At 41.7% G+C, this 19,069-nt stretch overlaps 1 pseudogene; it reads right to left on the bottom strand.

Moving 5' to 3' along the window:
• The window catches only part of LOC138267137 (transcription initiation factor IIA subunit 2 pseudogene), a 63,237-nt pseudogene extending 44,546 nt beyond the window's left edge, over window positions 1–18,691 (bottom strand).
• Window positions 18,692–19,069: the final 378 nt, after the last annotated feature.

Here is a 19,069-nt window from a genome sequence, read left to right as displayed (position 1 = left end):
AAGTGGCACCCTTAGCACCAGAACATCAGATCTGCAACAACTTATGAAGAAAGGACAAGAGAAGCCCCTTATTGACGACCACAGGAACGTGCACAAACCAAAGGCGTGACACCTTGAACCTGTGGCAACCTTCCTGGAACTGCTTGATTACGGCTTGTCCTGAACCAAAGACCAATATCCCCAGCAAGCGGGAACCCTTTGTGAGCTAAAGGCAAAACCAGACTCCCTTGGACTAGTGGACCTAGTCCTCTGCCCAGAGCAGGTAAAAAGCACCTACCGGAACAGAGAAAGTACTAACTAGCTGGCCTTCCAAAGAATCACCCAAAAGCAGGCAGTCCAGTGCATTGTGGGAAGTGTAGTCCAACTCTCCACCAAGTTAGAGTCACCTATTGTTTTCTCCAGGACCTCCAGAAGGGGAGACAGCTTCTCCTCCACCTTACTACTGCCAAGGCTTGTTGGTGGCTATCTAGTCACCACCACCTTTACTCGATGCTGCAACCCGAGGGCACACCGCAACACCTGCATCTGTCATCACCAGTGGCTACGTTGTCGAGTTTTTGCATCTGGTTCCTCGCCTGACCCGTCACAGTGATAAAACCAGCAATCACAGCTCTTGTTCAGTGCCACGGATAGCTAAACACACCTCTGTACCCAAGATGCCCAAGTTAGGTGGAGTTGTCTTGCCTAGTGAATCCTGGTCCAGGGTGCACACAAGCCTAAACCCAAGTGGGCTCCCTGCACTCGACCTGCAAATGACCTTTTCAGCAACCGCAGCTCCTGCGTTCAGCACCAAGGACAGCCAGGAGACCTCTGCACCCGGGCCCATGTACCAGGTAAAATTAGCCTGGCTGGAGCAGCTTTATCTTGGGAGCCACACAACCTTAAATACAAGTGGGTTCCTTTGAACTCACCCCACAAGTGACTGAGTGTCACTACTGACTTTCCCCATTGAACTCAATCGTGAAAGTTTGACGGTTTAAATTGCATTGAACATTTTTTTCTTTGAAAATCCATAACTCTGGCTATACATATCTGATTTACTTTGTTTTGGTGTCTAAGTTAATATAAAATCTGCTTTATTTTTATAAATGATTATCGGATTTCTTTTGAGTTGTGTCAATTACTTATTGTCAATGAATCAATCAGTAATTTATAGAGTGCGGTGCTGTCACCCCTCAGGGTATCTGGGCACTGGGGTGCGATGTCTCTGTCAATGAACGAGGTCTTGAGTGTTTTTTCCAAAAATCAGAATTTCTGTCTTGTCTGAGTTGAGCTTGAGGCAGTTTGTTTTCATCCAGTTGGGCCTGTTGGTCATGGTGTTGCAGATGTTTGTTCTGGAGGTGGAGGGGTCTTCAGTAAGCGAGAGGATGAGTTGAGTATAGTCTGTGTAGGAGATGATGTTGAGTCCATTGGATCTGACGATATCAGCCAGGCAGGTCATGTAGGTGTTGAACAATGTGGGGCTGAGGGATGAACCCTGAGGTACCCCACAAATGATGCTCTTGGGTGCGGAGGTGACAGGGGGTATTCAGACACTCTGGGTGCATCCTGTCAGGAAGGAGGCGATCCATTTGAGGGCGTTGTTTTATATTCTGATCATCCATGATGGTTCTTTGAAATGCTGAACACATGTTCCTTTAGTAAAGCCTAACTGCTCTTTGCCACATACCAGGATTGTGCTAAGTATTTATTATTGTGAATCCAAAGATCCATCTTTGGGGTTTTGTGAGAGTGTTACATAGTGAAGCTTAACCACCATCCCTGCATAATGTTTCACTTTCCTACAGTAGAGACGTAAAGAGAAGCACTCACATCACAGACGTTTCTACAAATATTAATTTCAAAGTCCTCTACAGAGCTGATTGCCTCTCTACTAACCCTACAATTTATACCTTGAAGACTGGAAGCATTTCCAATGCTAGATAACTCCTTAATGTGAATACATGTATTCCTGTCTAAAGGTGTTTAATGATCGGCAAGCACGCCACTGCCAAGTAATCTTCAGTGAACATTTCAACAATATGTTCTGTAGATGTTCTATGCCAAAAGATCAATCAGTCTCAAAGCCAGAAACATCAAAAGATCCAACAATGCTGAAGGCGTGACATGAAAGATGCATCATCTTCAAAGAAATAAGAGACCTTCAAATATACATTTACAACAAAAACATTTAAGCATCATAGAGAACTTTGGTGGAGGATGTCAGTGAGAGAACCATCATTGTTTCATTGTCAAATGCAAGACACCAATCACCAACAAAAATTGAGTGTTTGTGGGAAGAATATGCAAGCCGCTAGTCCCTCAAAGTTGCTAAAAGCTTTTTTATGAACTACTTTAGATTCCTGAACTGACAAGTAGGTACACTGAAAGTCACAATGCTTCAATAAAAGGAAGTGGTTCACTCACATGACAAAATTGCTCCACTCGCCTCACCAAACAGGTTGTTCCCCTTTAATGAAATAATTATTTACATTCAGGTTTTGGCCATGGAAACAGAAATTATAGATGTACCAATTATCAATTTTGTGAATCAGAATTCATCTATCCTCAAATATACTGATACTGACTTCTAACGTGCAGTTGAATCCAGCAGCATCAAAACTGTTTATTTACATGAGAAAAATGTAATGGCCTGTGAGAAAATGAATTACTAATTGGGGTGGACGGTAATCCACAACAAGTGATAAGGTCACTATCTTGTTAGGTGTAGTTAAAGTTGTAAGTAATTTAAACCTGAGCTTAAGTCCTGATAGAAATGGCACAGAACAGACTGACTTGACTTAAGAAAATGTGCACAGAATTTAGAAGTATCAAAAAAGTTAAAAAGTTAAAAGCCCATAACAATAAATACCCCACTTTACTTTACAAAAATAGAGAATACTTTAAAGAACAAAATGACACGAAAACAACAAAAATACAATAAGAAATATGAATTTTGAAATTGTTAAGTAAAAATAGCACCAAGAAAAGAAAAACGCCAATGATAGTAATGGCCACAAAGGATGAGGACCTAGGTGCGATTTCAGCCAAACAGCGATGGAGGGTGAATTGGATACACCAACCAGGTTTGACCCGGTCGGAGGCCGTACCTTGTGACTTAGGGCCTGATTATGACCTTGGAGGAGGGGATTACTCTGTCGCAAATGTGAAGGATATGCCATCTGCTGTATTACAAGTTCCATAGTGGAACTTGTAATACAGCGTGCAGGCTATCCGTAATGTATGTGACAGAGTAATACCCTCCACCAAGGTTGTAATCAGGCCCTTAGTCTTTTTTCTGTAGTCAAAAACCTTCAGTGGGGCAAATCAGCAGTATCCGAAGAGGGCTCCAGAATGTCACATGGGGTCGGAGGAGGTCCCAGTAAAGCTGTTGGTTTTGGTGGGAAAGGTTAATAACAGGAGAAATTTAAATTTTGCAACCAGGCAAGTGTTCTCATTAGCTGAATACTTTTGGTGTCTTGACCCAGTATACATTTATACCTTCGGACTTAGGGCCTGATTTAGATTATGGTGGAGGGGTTACTCTGACACAACAGTGGCAGAGATTCCGTCCGCTGAAATCTAAATCCCATAGGAAACAATGGATTTAGAGTTCAGACGACGGGATATCTGCTGCCGTTGTGACAGAGTAACCCCTCTGCCAGAATCTAAATCAGGTCCTTAGTTTCTTTTTCAGAGCTTGGAATCCTCCATTGCGGCAATGCTATGGGCGCTATCTAAAGATGGCTCCACGATGCTGGCTACCTTCTCAGTACGGTCTCACTGAATTGAATTTACGGCTCAGAAGCTCTGAGCATGGCAAATCTTTTTCTTCAGCCCAACAGCAGCACACCTCAGGTGGGTCAGTTTGGCAGGTTTGTCCCAGATCTCTAGAGGTCTTTAGTCAAAAAATGTTGTAAGCCCCAGGGTTTTTGGAGAAGTTAGGAGGAACACACTTTAACACTGCCAAGGATCCCAGGCCATAAAAAACAGCACTTTAGGGTCCAGATATGCTCCAGCAGAGGCCATAAATTCCATGTCACGTCAGGTTGGTCCTGGGAATCTGGGCTCTTCAGGGAAAAGGCCTGTAGCAGCTTGTTGTGACCCTATAGCTTACACAGGAGGTCAGCTAACACTTGTAGTTTACTTCTTTGTCCCAGGGACAAGTGGTAGCAGGTCCTGCTCTCCTCACAGGCCTTAAACAACAGGTACAGTAATTTTGTTCTTCCACAGGTCCAAAGCGTTCTGAGGAGGGTGCTTGGGGATGCCACATTTAACCCTGGCACTAGCTTGTGCGCGGGGGTGACTCCTGGTCCCTTACTAACCAACAGGGAAAATGTTCCCAGGAATAATCATGCCCATTATGCACATAAACATTTCTGTGTGCCCTACTGTAAAAGTTCCCCCAGTGCTCCCCTCTGCCTAAGTCCAAAATGATAAAATTCTTATCCCTTTATGCTGAGTCTGTGTGTCCACCCCTGAGGGTGCGGCCTGGTAAATATTCAACCCCTCCTCTGTGGTTAATTTAAACCAGTTCTAGGAGCAGTTTACTCTCTGCTGGGATTGGAGCCTGCTTGACTGGAGGAACAAAGAAGGGACCAGTGCAGGTGTGATTTGACATATGTCTGTGACAGAGGAGGCCCCTTTGAAGTTAATCAAGTTCCTGGGCACTGCCCTGTTGGTCATCTTGCAAGAAGAACAGAAACAGCCCCTCAACAACCAGGCCTTTGCCTCTGCTCTGGGAACACTTTCCACACATCATTCAGGGCTTGAGCACTTAGAGGGTGGTGGCTGGAGGCCAGTGCAAATTGGCATCAAGAGGATTTAGGCAGTGACAATATACCTTTTTTAAATACCTTCTCCTAATATTTATTAAAAATCCAACTTCATTGGTGAATTGAGATTTTATTAAATATTACAACAAGCCGAACAATGGTATTTCTAGGTGTTCCCTAAAAACAGATAGCCTTGTTAAATTTAATAGTGCACTCTAGTGTTTATTTATGGAACTGATAGCCTTGCTACAGTGGAAAAAGCTTTTAGGTGCTAGTCATTGCAAATACATGTAATTTTTAAGCTTTTACACGTCTTTCTTTTAAATACAATACCCTCTGCTTTGTGGGCTGCAGGGCCTACACAAGGGTGATTTATTAGTATTTAAAAGGAATGATTCCTCCTGTTGAAAGAGATTCATTTGTTTTAAACTGCAGCTGTCAGGCTGCTGTGACTGTTTAGAAGTCAGGTTTGCCTGGCAAACTAGTCTACTAGTGGATGGCACATTAGTGCTTTAGTTCATAGGTGATATATAATTTTCCATGCCATGGTTGTACTTTGGATACCAAATGCTACATGAAAGCTAAATATGCCAATTCGGTTTTAGCAAATTCAACTTGTTTTATGGGTCAGACCTCATTCACTGGGGTCTAGTTAACATTGTCCCAGTGCATAAAATAAATAAAACAGCAGCATCAGTTCACAAAAACTGGGGGTGACCATCTCCAGCAAAGACTATGTTAATGATTTAGAGTTTGGCAGATGGGATACTCTGTCATAAATGTGACACATATCCCATCCTTCTTATGACAAATGCATTATATCCTATTCACTTGTGATACAGCTGACAGGATATATGCCACATTGTGATGGAATATCCCAACTCTAAATCAAGCCCTAAGGTTGCGTCATCACAGGTAATAAAAAAGATCAACACAGGCGTCAGTGACACGTGTTTAACTAAGTCAAATGAGTCATTTTGACCTCTATGTAGAGTGAAATTTGTTTAAAGCATGTACTTAGACATGTACTGCCAGAGCAATCTGAAGTAAAATGCATCACACCAAATGCAGACTTGCATGTTTTCATCATAGATATCTTTGCTGCTTCAGGGAGAGTAGGGATCCATTACCTAGGACTGAACAACCGTAGTGTAATAATAGTAGTCATGTCAATCATGATACAAAGAAGTAAACCTCACACTGTAAAACAGTTTTTCCTATGCAGTGAGGTTGATGGAATAGCATTAAATGCAAGTTGAAGTGTTTCTTATTAAGGTGTAGATGATTTAAGAAGTTTTCAAGTCTGTCAAGCATCTGGCAAGGCCAAGTTTTTATTTATTTTAAGCGATATATCATTTTCTCTGCAAGTATTTCTTTCTTCCATTCACTAGAAGGGTTGTATCTCAGAATATAGTAAGAAAAGCTATTTTCTGATAGAAATATTGTGTCCTACAAATTGTTTATGAAAAGGTTGTCCCTTTAGGTGTAAATATTTTATTATTAATTCTAATAGAATAATATGTTTGGACACTAAGGGCCTGATTTAGATACTGAAAGTGGGATTACTCCATCACAAATGTGACAGGTATGCTGTCCACCGTATTACGATCTCCATAGCATATTGTGGGATCGTAATACGTCAGGCAGGATAACGTCACGTTTGTGATGCAGTATCCCTGCTGCCAAGATCTAAATCAGGCCCTTTGTTTCTCTCAGACAATATTTTGGTTATGATATGGTTGTACCAGACCACCAAAATCATTGTAATTGTTTTTGCTTTTCATTCTTTTTGAAAGGACAGTAAGTAATCATAGTGAATAGCTCTCAAGCTTAACATCATGATGGATGCCACCATCCCTCGCATCCACAAAACCACCGCCGGCGGACGATCCTTCACCTACACTGCAGCAAAGAGCTGGCACAACCTCCCCCTGCACCTCCGACAAAGCCCGCCACACACCATCTTCAGGAAGAACCTCAAGACGTGGCTCTTCGGATGAGGCCCCTCCCCCCAAGCGCTTTGAGATCCTCACGGGTGAGTAGCCGCACTTTACAAAAATTGATTGATTGATTGATGCTTCTTCAAGCTTCCAGAAGAAAGGATGACCAGATAAAGTCCCCAGTAAACTGGAGACTAATAAACGATGTTTGTGGGAACAACCACTGACATATAAACATTCTATAGGTGGGTGCAGTATTAGGGAGAAACCAATTTTCCCATCCAACCTTATTTAACTTGAGAAATGATTTTTCCAACTCTATTTAGTAAGTTTACCAGATTGAAAACAGGTATTTCTTGTGAAAAGTAGATATTTTCAAGGCATAATTAGATAACTTAGAAGCACTTAAATGTTCTACACTATCTCATAAGTATAGGCAGAAACAAAACAAAGCATTGTTTCAAGAAACAGAGAATCACCATCCACAATTAACTGCCTTATACATAGTCTAAGCTTAGATGTGTACAAGAATAATTTTATGGATCTCAGCCATCCCTCAAAATTTATCAATTTTTATGGTGATTCGAAAATAAGAAGCTTTCAGATGACATTCTTTCTTCAAACAACTTGACTGCTTCAGTTGACAGAGTGGACCTAAAGATATAGGGTATGATCACACTTTGATATATTTTCTTCTGCATCAAGATCCTCTCTGGAAATAGAAGTTAACCCTTTTCGTTCTGCATGTGTTAAGACCTGCCTTCAGTCCAAGAAAGACTTACTTACAGCAAAATCTTTGATGAATAAATTCTCATTATATTTCTATAAGGCCGTAGACAAAGGTACTGTAACTTTTATTCGGAAAATATGTGCATATTGAACTTCAATAACAAGCAAGTTGAGTTGTAAATTTGTGGTACTATTCATACAGTCACATAGAGTCCTTTCCCATCCAAAAATCGAACGTGTTTTATGCTCCACACTAGAACCCCCAGATCGACTCAGGTTTTCTCCCCCTGGTTTGGGGGCAAGAATCAATGCTATGAGGATCGGTGTGCTATGTATGATTCATGATGCACAGTATCCCCTCAGTAAACTCAGGTCCTCATTACGGCGAAAGGAAAGCCACCTTGCTGCGCTGCCCTATGCCAAAGTGCAGGATTGCACTGTATTGATGATGCAATACAGTGCATTCCTGTCCTTTCCCCCTGCTGCACTGGGGCCATTTCGGCAGCCTAGCGCCAATGCAGGCACCCTTACACCATAGTGCAAGGTTGTCTGTGTTGTCGGAAGAATTGGTTTTGTGCAGGAAGGGTCACCTTGTTGCACAAAAACAATCCTGAGAGGTGTTTTGCTCTATCTATGTGTGCTGCAGAATGCAGCACATATGGAAAGAGGAAAAACAAGGACGAAAAGGAGAAATAAAGTGAATTCTCCTCAATCCGCCTCACCTCGAGAGGCGTAAGGTTTTGAAGCATCCCCAGATTTACAGGGTTTTTTTAATCTGGGGAAGCGTCAAAATCCATGGGTGTTGCACGTGAACAGCCATTGCAATGCCCATAGAATGCTTCCAGAATGCAGAGTAAGACAACGCAGCGATTTGCTCTGCTTTGCCTTACTCCATATCTATGAGGCCATCCAAAGCCACACAAAGTGGTTTTGTGTGGCCTCATAGAAATGATTTTGTAGTATGTGCCTCCGGAACAGCACAAAAAGTGATGCTCCAGTGGTGCAAGAAGCTCATATATATTCCCCAGATTGTACTGGTTGAGATGTAAAGTAGTTTTTTGGGCTTATGTTATGTTCTTCAGGCACTTCTATACTTTTTTCGTCTGTATTTACATTTTATGAATAGAAGCAATTACACTTTGTGAGCAGGGGATATTCTTGCTATTCCATTCAGTGTTTATGAATATCAAAGAAGGTCATATCCAGAAAAATAAATGTTATTTACTTGTAGTCCTAGTGCTACATGATGAGTGTTTTGTTTAAAATTATAAACAACTCCCTCATGCCCTAAGGAATTCAATGTGATCAAAGAGTAATAATTAAGGTATCTTATAGGGGGTGAGCTAACAAAAAATAAATTATCTCTAAGGATTCTTGAATGGGATTTGAGGCTTGCCAGACTCCTTGGCTACCTTAGGGGGACTGTGTAGTATTCACTCTCACTAAGACGTAGACATAACTATCTATTCAGTTTTTTCATCTCCTCTTTTTCCTTTATTTCTGTGAAAGGGTGATGATAAGGAAGTTTATCAATTGCTTATTTATTTTCAAACAATGACTTTCAACAGACCATTGTCTTAATAAGAAAGAAGGAAAGCGTCTATAACTTTAACCATTCTGAGGTTAAAGAGTTAATCTCCCTTGTTCAGTGGTCTGGAATTCTACACATAAGTAGAGACATTCAGTATTTCTGAACTAAAAGAAGAAAAACATGATGGAGAACTCGAACTATAGGTAATGCATTGTTATATGTGTGCTAAGTCCACTGTGGAGAGCTTACTAAAGACTTCATATGTCCAGGAGAGGAACAGCGCCATGCCGCTCTCAGAGCATGATCAAACATCCTCCACCTCGATAACTCTGGCCTATCCATGCTTGAAGTCACCAGGGGTGGTGATCTGCGAGCTGCCTGGAGTGTCTGGCATAAAGGGCAGCCACATGTCTGTGAAATCTGCTAAAATCAAAGGGATTCTCCCCCATCTGGTGTATGCAGAAATTTCAATGCTAAACTAACTAATAGTTCTTTTGATTTAAGCATCCTCCATGGGCATCCTCAGGGTACTCTATCTAGTATCTAGTATGCGTGAGGACCTAAGGAGAAAAAATTTAGGCGGCCTTATTTTTAAATATGACCTGTTAAAAGCACAGGTACGAGTCTCTGACCCTTAATTTACCGCCTGCTTTTATAGAATGTGCTTGTACTTCAACCATCGATTATCTTTTTATGACACAGAGTTTTTTTAAGTATCTTCCATGCAACAATGTTATGACTGCAAATTTCGGAGATCACACTCCATTAACCTAGCCTATAATGCCTACTCACTCTTCAGGTTGTAACCATGACCTATATGCCTTACTGCCGATTATCCAAGTAAACATTTGAGATTGGCATGGCATTTAGCCAGTGCCCCTCAATTTATGACCTCTATGATCAAAACGAACCGGAATGTTGTATGGCATAATTGTCAGAAAGTCTTTGCACCTGAACTATTTTAGAGTATTTGGACAATCTTTGTAATGGTATCTACAGCTCCTTACTAAAGCCCATTACAAATACGTCTGAATTATTGTCACACTGTTTTGATTCACCTTGTTCATTAGCTAACAGGCGCTAGGAAAAGCTGTGGCCATGTCACCACGCTTAGCCGATGAGGATGTAGAAAATGGCATAAGTACATCGTGAACAAGAGAAAAGGTGAGATATTAACTGCACAGTGGGATAAACGTCTTGAGGCTGTGACTAATTGTGCATCTACATTTTTTGGGATGACATGAAAACTTGTGCCAAAGGTCTAACTGCTATGTATGCACATATACAGGAAACAGTTTGGGTATCTCATGTTTAGATTTTTCAATCTATGTACAGTTTTAACGAGGATGTTATTTTTAACGATAGTACTGTATTTTGTAAATCTCATAGTTGGTAAGTACTGTAGCAAAACACAGTGCTCTGTTTTGAGCTTTTAAGGACCTTTGATTGGGATAATCGCTCCATACTTTGGCACCTACTATTGGACATGGGGATTGAGGTAGCACTCACTTTTCTGGCAAATGCGCAAAGCAATCTTGCTGCCAAAGTGTGATTTGAGCCTAACAGGGAAGTTACAGCTTTCCAGCTTCAAAGCGGAGTGTGTCAAGGCTGTATCCTAGCCCCCTTATTGTTCATTTTATATATCAACAATGCTAATTCCTATTTATTGAATTATTGCCTTGATATACCTATGACTAGGGGTACCCCCGTCCCCATCGCGCTATATGCTATAAAGTGGCGACTTTGTGCTACTGGCATGTACACAAAGGGTTTACGCAATTTAGTTGCTTCTTTCACTGAATTTATGTCTAGATTGGACCCAAAAAATAGATTTTGCTAAGTTGCAGGTTATGTCATTTGGTCCAGAGCGCTCAAATCTGCTTACCTTTTGTATTGAGAATAATTCCCTTGTCAAGGTTTTTAATTTTCCATATGTAGGTGTTTTTATAGTAGTTATTTATGGAAAACAAACACCGGGATCTACCACCAGAAATCCTAACAATCATTTGCTTGCTTGTGCAATTTACAAACACAACCTGGGGAAAAAATGTTGATTCCTTGCTGGAAATCTATTAACGAGGCCTGGGCAGGAAGATTCACTCCACTCATGGAGTTTGTGGAATTCAGGCACTCCGCGCTTTGCGGGGTAATGTGGAGTTCCCAAATTATGCCATCCAGTGTGTGGTGGAATTTTTTTTTCCGTTAGCCCACGTGAAGATTGTTTTTGGCGTGCCCTTGTGAGTGCCACAATAGTCTCAGGTGGCTTGCGAACATGTCTGAGACTTTGCACATTCTACTGCAGCTTCTGGCCACAATGGCACCATTATAGTGCTCCTCACAAGTGACCACGGGTGCACCTCACACAGATTTTGCACTCGAAAAGCAGCTAAATCTACTCAAAAAGGAGTTTTCAGTGGGATTTTCTACTCCAACAAACCGTTCAAGTTGTTTTTTAGTGCGAGAAGCCTTTCTTTTACTTTTTTTCCAACAGGAAGGAAGTGCCACAGAGACTCCAACTTCCTGTTCCTGTCCATCAGCCTCCTCCCAGTGCTTTGTCCATCTCCTTGTCACTTTTCACTTGGATTTCGAGGTGGAAGGATCACTCTCTTTGTTTGCTGACTATATACCTTTGGATTTAAGCACTTTGTTTTTGTGATGTCACACAAGTAAGTTAAAATATATTGTATGAGTGTGTTGTTTGTTTGATAGGACATGCACCAGTATTTCTTTGTACTTTTATTTAATTTTTAACTTTCATTTTGGTAGGTGGTCTGGAGTTTCAATAGGGGCCTGGTTATTTTTGGCATTTCATTTTTCACCTTTTGTAAAGGAAAAATGTTGCACTGTTCAGTAAATTTTCTCCATGTTTGCTCATTTGCAATATTCATTTAGTTTTCTATGCGGTCTAGTCTGTCAGTGGGCCATCCAGCCAGTAGGCCCAGTAGTAGTCATCAGTGCATGAAAGAACTGTTTCTGTGGTATATGTTGTTTTCATTAAAAAACTTTTAGGGCAGGGATGGCATTGGACTAAATAAAAAATTTTGGTTATTATTTGTATTTCACGTGTTTTTTCTGCAAAAAGTGGATATGGGGGGTAATATTTGACCTGAGTGACCAGAACGTTCTGTGGAGGGAGAATAGATGGTTTCCTCTCAGATAGGCTGGTTTTACCACTGAATATAAAATGTGCAAATACACTTGCCATAACTGATTTATCTGTGGCTTCAGAAACAGGTCTTCCTACAGTGTTTCAGGAAAGCACAATTGTCCATCCAGAATATACATCAATAACCCATACCAAACTGATACCTCCTTCTTCCATGGTGTCCCCTTAAACAATCCCTCTTCTAAATCATTCCTGCTGCTGTTCTCGTTTCCCAGAGGCCGAACCCAACTGTGTATCTGTTAGTTTTTAAAGTGTGAAATGGTCTCCTTCATCATTTCTTGGAACTCCTCTCAAGAAGAAAGTTTCCAGTCCTGGAGCTCCTGTCCCTATTCCTCAATTCCTACTTTCCTCAATCCAGTGGCCAACCTGTCTTTTAACTGCTCTGGGATACCTGGGGAATCCTGAACTGGGGTGTACCTGCTGTAATACGAGAGATTTTTGATCTCCTCTGTATCCATAACTGTACGTTGTGTCACCGTACTTGTACATAAACTTAGTTCCTCCACCTGCCACCTCTTTTAACATCGTGTTGATTAGTGATTTCTCCCTATACCACTCCTGTCCATCAATAAAGACCTGAAGTTTTTAAGCTGAAAGGCCCTTGCACACAACTGAAAATTGGTCAACACTATAACTCCCTTATAATATTTCCTAAATAATATTTTCTTCTCTATTCTAACACCCTTGGAGGCCCATATAAAAGAGTTACTTATTCCATGAATTATTTAGAAGCAGATGCTCTTGAAGTGCAATTGGAGGGCATTAAATAGGAAAGTGAATTTCAGAAAGATGGACACCTTTACTAGATTAGATCTCCCATGGGTTGTGAAAGGTAATTCATTAGTAGTCGATTCGTCTCTGCTAAAATCTTAGTAAAGTTTATCTTCATAATCTTTTCCAATGATCTGCTTATTCTAACACTCAAGGATTTTATTTCTCCCCAATCAGGCTGTTGCTCTCCTCCATATTCCACACCATTATTTCTGTTTTAGATGGATTAGGTTTGTATCCAGGCACTTTCCCAACCTCTGCTATCTGGCGATCTAGGATGCATAATGTGGGGTCTAAATTCACTCTGTAGATCATCACATCATTGGTGCACATAGCTATCTTTTTTCCCATGTGCCCTACTTAAAGGGTTTCATTTCCCTCTCCTTTCTAATCTTACTTGCAAAGAGCTTATTTTATAATTTAAATAATATTGGAGAAAGTGGGCCAGGCCTGTGATGTTAAAATTTGCTGTTAGACTGTTATTTAACAGGATCCTTGCAGGGGGTGTTTTATAAATCTCCTGTGTAACTGTACACAATTCACTACCCAGGTTGTAGTATCCAAGCCAAGGTATTCAAGTATTACCAGTTTACCCTATCAAATGCCTTAATAGCATACAAATTTATGGTAGCCAGGGAAACCTTATTTGCAAGACCCAGATCAATTGAGCCTATTACCACATGGTTCAAATCATTCATAAACAGGCCCCTTCTTCCAGAATCCCCCTAAACAAATGGGTCATTAAAGGAGTTATTGCATCCCCCAGCACCACATAAAATATATTCATGAGCCCATCAGATCCGGCCACTTTTCCTCTCTTGCTTTTGATTAGCACTTGTTGGACTTCCTTCAACCACTCCTTAACCAAACCTTCCAACACCCTCAAATTTTCTGTATAAAGGGAACCAAAACAATTCAAACTCTCTGGTTTCCCTCAGGATTTTACCAGTACATCTGTATTTTATCTCCTCCACCTTGTTCCACACCACGTTAGATGTAGCTTTCCAGGCCAATTTAATTTTCTTACTCTCTCACTGTAATAAAAATGTGCTATCTTACTTGTCTCCCAGCGGGCCCTCACACTAGATTTGAGTGCTGTGGACAATCAGGACTTCCACTCCTGAATCTCTTCTAGATATGCTTCCTCTGAGCCCTCTGTGTGATACTGAGCCCTAAGATTCCTTTGGAAGGAAACCAATTCCTGCTCCAATTCAGACACAACTTTCTTGAGATCTTTGTTTAATTTCCAAGCACTTGGATCTAGTCTTTTGTGTCTCTTGCAAAATCCTCTAACATATTGCCAAATTCTTGCTCTTATATTCCTCCCCCAGAGCCTGTTAACTTTCTAGGATAAAATTATCCCACTTTTACCTTCTACTCCCATTTTTATCTCTACATGCTGACTTTGCACTACACCCTTCACTTCTCTGGAGATCCCGTAGTTTTTGAGGACCTAATTTTATTTTATTGTTTCCCACTATGCTCCCCACCTTGTGCACCCTAACCCTACCACTCACCGCTACCCCTCCCAGGAGAACCAACCCCTGAATTTGCTTGGGAAAAGTAGCCATTTTGGATATGCACCCTGTAGTAGGGGTGAATAATCTTAAAAAGAACAAAATGAGTGAAGGAATGAATTACATTACCAAATCAAAATTGATAAAAAACCTTAAAGATGGAGAAAAAAAGAAAAAGGAGAAACATGAGCCATAGAAAAGAAAAAACCCTTTTGCTGTTTCAAGCACTGCAGCAAGCCTGCACAACTCTAACTATCTTGGACTCTAATCTTCCCCAGCAAGTTGTGAACCTCCTCATTATCATTGACATAGTACATCTTAATTTTAAACATCACCCTAAGAGTGGCCAGGAATCTTAGCTGAGCCGTAGCTCACAAATGTCTGAATTCTTCCATTCTTTTTCTCTGTTCCCACTGTTTATTTAGAGTCTTTTAGGAGATGTCGAACTTAATTTAAAAAGAGAAGTCTTTCAACTCCCTAGTCAAAATACTTTCCTTAACGGAATATGTGAGGAAATTAATCATACTTTTGTGTGGCCTCGTTTTACCTATCATCTTTTTAAAGGGGTCTAGGTGGACCCTCTGATTATCCTTCAATAGAGTTTCCTCCGAGCCTTCCCAAGCACTGCAGAATCTCAGCAGTGACCCTACAACAGCCTTACTGTCCTCTCCTTCACTTCCTTCTGGAACATTTATCAACCTTAAGTTGTCTCTTCTTGCACTATTTGCCTACGCTTCCAGCTTCTCTTGACTCTCCTTCAACCTTGTATTCATCTTGTTCATTTCTTGTCAATCTACAGCAGCACTCTCTTTTAACGGACACCGACTCTTCCAACACTTGTGTTCTCTGTGACAGCAAGTCTAGCTTTTCAGTCAACCTGTCACAGATACCCTGTATGTCTCTGGTCTTGAGAGCTAGAGAGCCCGTTTCTGATCTCATTGGCTAGAAACTTCAATAAATCTTCTAATGAAATCATGCATAGGTGTGGGGGGAGCGGGGTATCAAAATTAGCTAGTGCTTGTGCCGGGGGATTCTTCTCTTCTGTAGAAGCAAAATACCGTTCATGTATGGGGTCTCTAGTTGGCACTGGTTTGCACCATGTCCAAGTAGGGACTGTCACACTTAATCTGTGTAAAAGATTCACACATCTAAGATAACCCCTTCTCCCCTCCTTGGCACAAGCAGTCATGCTTATCTCAGAGGCAATGTGTAAAGTATTTGTACACAGGTACACACACACAGTATCACAGTGAAGTGAAGACATCACAAAGGTACTCCACGTCAGTTTAGAAAAATAGCCAATATGGAACTGAGTAAAACATGACCAAAATGACAAACAAACAACATTCACAAGCAATTATTTTTAAAGACTAAATTTCAGTAAAACGCTTAGAAACACAATAGCTCCAACTAGGGTATCATGACATCTTGACGGAGTCGTTCCCAACAGTTTGACACTACTTCCGAGGGAGTACAGGCTGGTCATGGAGTTGCAAAGACCCCATACTTTATTGCCAGATCCTGAGCTCTGTGCATTGGTGCATCTTCCCATATCAATAGACATACGGGTTTTGACCAGATAGTCTTGCACCATCTTCTGAATGGTCATGGGAGCTGCCAGTTCCTCAACCTCTGTTGCCTATGCACTTGACTTAAAACCTGACACTTGAAACCAAGCCATTGGAGAAGTCGGGTCTGATTCTTCCGTGGCTGGTGTTGTTGCTGGTGTTGGCTGCTGTGAGACAGCAGCACTACCCTCTCTGGAGATTGAAGGCTGCATGACAGAACTTCTGCCTGGGACTGGAACTTCCATCCGTTATTCTTCCAGGTCTCTTGCTTGGTCAACAATCCAACTCTTGTATTGTGAAACATCCACTTCTAAGAAAGGAACGGAAGTGGGCAGTATTTATTTGTACAATGGATTAAGTATTGTGTCACAGATGTAGTCTTTGGAGGACAAAATCTCTCTTTGTAGCCTTGTATTAATAGCCAAGCAAAGGATTCAGTTGTGAACCAACTCATATGCGTCTTCATTTACACAGGTGAACCTTTGCAACACATTTTAAACTAGTCCTGTAGCAGATTGAACAAAGGGATTGCTTGGCTCACCATACTGTCTTCCTGGCTGACTTCCCATGTGAAAACCTCAAAACGAAGTAGCATTTGTGCCAGACATTTGTCTAGCCCCTATTTGTCTATCCCCATGGTCATGCTTTTCTCGGTTGCATTCCCTCCTCTTTGAAGGACATAGTCATTATGGGTCTGTACTGCTCAAACAACATGTAGTAGGTCGAGCTCCAATGTTTTGGCACCTTCTGTATGAGTGCTTTAACTAGTACTCTATTAGCACGCTGAATCATCCTCGACTGCTTATAGGCTTTAAAAGAATGATTGAAATTAGTGCAGACTCTTCTGCAGGTGGCCAGTATGTTGCTGCCGATGTCTTCTTTTTTGAGAAAGCCCTGCACAGTCAGGTTGATGAAATGGACCAAGCACAGGGCCCTGAAATATCCACCATCTGCCTTGAGTATTTTACTTCCATTGTACATCTCACCAAATGCAATTCTGAGTGCTCTGGGTCAAAGCCACTCAAACACCTTGCTGTTTTCCATCGTGAACATTGTTACTGCTGCATGCTGCCGAATGCCCTTAAAACTTTCTTCAGTGCTGAGACCTGCAGATAGCTGTTGCCGAATCCCCACAAAAGAGGTCCAGTGCCTGTCACCAGGTGGATAGTGTGAACAGCACTGTGCTGCATAGCTTGGCCAACCTAATGCAGCACATCATGACAAAGCACTTGAACAGAAACTCCGGCAAAATAGGTCTGGCTGGGAACGTTACATTTGAGGCAGATGGCTGCCACAACTTCTAAAACTCCCAGGCCTTCCTCAAACCAAAAAGGGAGGAGGTCCTGTGCTAACATTTTAGCCAGCTTTCCATTGTATAAACAATGCCAATAGGTGGTTGTGTTCATATTGCCCGTCATGCCTAAACGTGTCCGTAGTAGTAGCTTGGATTTTTTTTCTTTTGAGCTGCCACTGACACAGCCAACTTCTTGAGGGAACCAGGAGGTGGTAGACTCAATGTGTGACTTAGGGGAATCACTGAAAAGCAGTGGTGTCTGCATAAGAGTATTGTGCCATTTGGAGGTTACTGATGCAAGTGATGCTGGCACACTGCAGGCTGCAGGGTACAGGACTGCTTTTTGTAAAGCTGTCATCCTCTTCTTCCTCATCAACTCCTTCTTTCACCTTGATCAAAGCTGCTTCTGCTCTCTCATCACTCCTACCACCAGCAGATACCTTTTAAGGTGCTCCTCCCACCAGATGGCATGATGTTTTTTCATATGGGACTTTTGGCCTCCAGCCCCAAAGTGTAAGTCAGGCTTACCTCAGCGTGGGCAAGTGGAGCATATTGCAATTTTATCCTCCTGTTTGCTAATCATAAAGAAGTCCCAAACTAGGAAGGAGAGCATTTTTTATTTGCCATTGCCAATGCCTAAATAACTGTAGGTAGGTGGCTGTGTTGCTTGCCTCTCTGCAGTGCATACTTCGATTGAGGTAGTGGTGGATGTAGTTCTCAGTGAGGGCCTCACAAACAAAGAAACTGGTGGTGGTGGAACAAGTGTGACATCATTCTGAGCAGATTGAATAGGAGGGGTCATCTAGGTGTCCTCTGAGCCGCTCTCTATACTGACAATCACTTGCTCATCCTCATCACTGTGACTGTGCATAAATCTAAGGCTGTCAGGAATTTTCCTTTTCCCTTGACACTCATAGGGGTCTCAGACTCCACTGGGTTCCAGTCCATGCCCAAAACATCAGCAGTAGGGCTTGGAGAGATGGTATAGTAACCTTTCTTTTTCCTGCTGGTTATTCTGATCCAATGGTTCAAGAGCTACATCTTGCTCAGTAGGAAGTTCAAACTCCTATTCTGCTCATACATTAGGTTGAAATATTGCTGGCTAGCACACATGTTTGCTCAGTTTCCTGTGACAATTGGGTACTTTGTGGCTGAGACAAATCCATTTTACACTCACTGCTCATCGCCATGACTGCAGTGGCTACCTCACTGAGAGACATGGGCTTGGGCTTAAGTTCGAGTGGTGTTGTTGAAGCAGGAGTGCTGCTCCAAGCCTTTTGCTGCCTGAAGGATGGTGTGGCCAGCACACCACATTTCCTGAAGAGGGTAGAGGGAAGCACACCAGTGTAGGCAATCTGCTTCTTCTTCTTTTCATCCTGACTGGCTACTTTCTTGGCAGGAACACCTTTCTTTGGGATCATTGTCAAGCTGTATTATTTGGCACTCAGCTGCACAGGCAGAAGCAGAGGAGGGCTCAAGTTGTGTTGTGCCACTTTGTGCCAGCCTTCTGTCTGGCAGTACTGTGGGTGATGTCTCTTGTGCACCTAAATGCAAGTAAACAAGAACACATTCAGTGAAACATGGCATTTTTGCAGTCTGAATTATTCATCTAGAGAATATAATTTAATTAAGTTATCCCAAATAAGTCTATTCATTGTAATCCAAACTATGACATAATATTTCAATAACAATATACAGATTTAAACGTTTACTTTATGTGCCTATACGGCCTTTGAGACACCAGTGGCAGGCAGGGGGCAGTGGAAATAGAATAATCCTTAAAAAGTGGATGCTGGTGT

Source organism: Pleurodeles waltl, chromosome 12 (assembly GCF_031143425.1).
Source record: "Pleurodeles waltl isolate 20211129_DDA chromosome 12, aPleWal1.hap1.20221129, whole genome shotgun sequence".
Lineage (NCBI taxonomy): Eukaryota > Metazoa > Chordata > Amphibia > Caudata > Salamandridae > Pleurodeles > Pleurodeles waltl.
This window is presented reverse-complemented; position numbering and strand designations above follow the sequence as displayed.